Below are 3,250 nucleotides of genomic sequence, written 5' to 3' on the forward strand. Positions count from 1 at the left end.
AGAGAACAACAGCAATAACAGAAGCCGAAACGGCGAAACGCCTACCGTCCGTTCGATCGGGCTTTGCATCGATACTACGTTCCGTGCTCGGCGTGGATGCTTCGCCAATACGTCTATCGCCTTGCCACCCACCAATCGCAGTTTGTCCTGAAGTGAATGGGCAGAATGGCGCAAGGATTCCACATCCGGTTCGGGTCGCCGCCGACGTTTTGCACAAGGGCGTCCTGGAATTGTTCCGAAACACCGTTCTCGACGGATCGTTCGACGACGTCGGGAGAAGGGACTTCTCCGTACAAATCTCGATCGACTTCATTCAAATCGGTCGCAAACATCGAAAACCACAAGTTGTGGCGCGCATGCAGACCTCCGACGACACGAGGCCACTCGTCTTCGAAGTCGTAGAGCACCGGGTTTTTCAACCAACTTTGTTCGTTCCTATAGATTCGCCATCTTCCGTCTTCGCATTTCCAGATTGAGATATCGCTGACGACGGCGATCGAGTTCGTTTTTTCGCTCGAGACGATGGAACAATCTTCGACCACGAAATCAACCGGAGCCTCGTTTATGACGAAGGTGCTTCTTACCTTACGCGGGATTCGGCCACAGGGAATCTCGTTCAGAGCTCTCTCACACACCGTCATCCGCACCAACGAATTCTTGTTCCCGACGGCGGCGCCGATCACCTTACCGAACATCAGAACCTCCAGATTGTTGTTGGGAGTTCGACGTTTGCACGCCTTGCACCAGAACCAACAGTGGACGCAATCGAACCTCGTCCAGAAATCTCTCTCCATGTCGTACACGTAACCGTATTTCTCTGCTTGGCTTCGTTCCATCTGTTCGCCGAGCACGTCGATTCAGTCGGCCGGAACCCCCTCCTGTCATTTCCTCCGACGAACACCAGGAACCTGTCGCGGTAGCAGAGCATCTGCAGTTTCGACCGACGGCACGAGCGCGGCATCGTGGTGATCCGTGTCCACTTCTGCACGCCTTTTTCTGCAACGTATCCGAACTGCAATTGGCCACCGAAAAATCGTCCTCGAAGCAGACGTACAGAGCGGAATCGCTCGAGCACCCCAACACTCCCAACGTGCGTTCGTGGTCTCCCGACAGAACCAACCTGGTCGTGTTCGTCATGGTATGTCGACCGAACGTGTCTCCTATCGGCTTTACGATGAACATGCTCGGCGGACCCGAAATTATCTGCGTTCCATCCCGCTTGGAATACGGAGACGATTCTTTCATCAACGTCCTTGTCCTGTCGGACGTTCGAAGCTGGGCCAGTGCCCGCGCTCCTTCGCCGTCCTTCCATCCGTAAGGAGAGAATTTTCCCGCGTCCATCAACAGACCCATTCGCAAAGAATCCACGGCGCTGTCTGCGAACGACGCCACCCAGACGGCGACGAGACGATGCACGTCCTCGTCGTGCCCGCTCAAGTGCTCCGGTCTGTTGATCATGTGATCGATCAGACTCGGCGGTATCCGGGAGAGCCAACTCGCCATCTGCACGGGTTTCTTCACGAACATGTCGTGTATCAGAGGAGACCAGAACAGAAGCGTGTCGCATATCGTGTTTCTTATCAGATTTCCTTTCTCGCGAGAGGAAATCACGTTCGTCAGATCCACCAGCAGTCGCGTTCTTCTCTCGTCTGCGAACATGTCCTTCGCGTCTTCCAGTAGGGTGGGCATGTCTTCGTTTCTCAGACCTGTAAATATCACCGAGCTGCTTACCAGCGACGTTGCGATTGCCACCAGCGACGTTGCGATTGCCGTCAGCGCGTCGATTTCGTTCGTGAACATCGCCGTCTTGGTCAAGGAGATGATGTTCAGGCACGTGATGTCCTCGACCTTCAGTTTACGGCTCAACTGCTGCACGGCTTTCGGGTCCAACCATCGAGGAACCTTGTACCAGATGACGTCGTTCACGTCGTCGACCACGAAGTGTATGTCTGTCTCTTATACACATCTAGATGTGTATAAGAGACAGGTTTTATTAGACCGTCGAAGAACGGATTGTGCCTCCAGGGGTCGTCGTCGTGGTCGTCGTAGTCGCTTCCAGCCACGTATGCGTTGTCCGGTCTGGCGTATTCGACGTGGCCCACCGGCCGAACCGTTGCCGTCGCTTTCGGTTTCTTGCTGGCGTCGCTGGTTTTCCTCGACGAGAACGGTTTGCGTGGGACACCGTTTCTCGAAGATTTGACTGCAAAGTTTCTCGAAGATTTGGCAGCAAAGTTTCTCGAACTGGAAGACTTACCGCCGTCGCTGGAGGCGCCAACGGCCATTCTCGACGAAGAGGCTTCGTTGCCGTCTCTTGCCGAGGAGGATCCTCCCGACCTCGACGTTCCCGGTTGGTTGTCCGATTCGTCTTCTTCGGAACTTATCCATACGATATTCGACTTCTTCTTCACCTTTACTGGCACGGGCGGGAGACGACGTTCGTCTCCCTGTTCGTCTTCCGACGATTGTCTGCGACGTCGAGACGACATTTCGAAATGGATCGACGTCTTTATTCCGTGCCCACTTTCACTACCAAATCGCTAATACCCTTCTGTCGACGCGAAAGTGCAGCATGCGTTTCCAACCACCTTCTCGTCTGACACAATCTCCACATCTGTCGTCGAGAAGGACTCCGACTGCGCGTGCAACTGCCTTCTTCTCGAACGTGTTCGAACGCGAAAGCTCGCGAGCGATCACTAAGGAGACGACGATGCGTCCCCAGTTCACGGTACCCTCTTCGAACATCGAGGATATCGCCTCTCGAGGATCGCTCGCGTTGCGAGGGACAATGTCCTTCGCTCTCACTCCGAACGGAATGCTCTCCACCAACCGATCGAGTGCGACGCAGTACGGATTTCGTTCGGATTCTTCGACTATGTACGCCCTCGCTATGCTTCCGGCGTCGACTTCGCCTTGATCGCACCTTTTCTTTCGGGTGAAGCACGTTCCAATCTCTTTATCGAATTTAGGAGATTAATATTTAAAAAAAATGATACAAAAATAAATCACGCAAGAATAACCAGTTAACGTAAATGATTTCATGTTTTATTTTGTTTATTCCTTCGACAAATTCAAAATCCGAGATTGTATTCGCACTGGGAGAATCCGTCCCATTCGGCGGTGCAGTATTCGCAGACGACCATCGACCTTTTATCTTCTTCCTCGTTACCTAAATCGAGCCATTCCTCTACGTCCAGTTTTCTGGTTTCCAAGGCCAACGAGCGGCATTCGGGCGTCCACGCAGATTCTTCTG

The sequence above is a fragment of the Anneissia japonica genome, unplaced genomic scaffold, assembly GCF_011630105.1.
Source record: "Anneissia japonica isolate Jap-2015-1 unplaced genomic scaffold, ASM1163010v1 scaffold1064_len127064_cov160, whole genome shotgun sequence".
Classification (NCBI taxonomy): Eukaryota; Metazoa; Echinodermata; class Crinoidea; order Comatulida; family Comatulidae; genus Anneissia; species Anneissia japonica.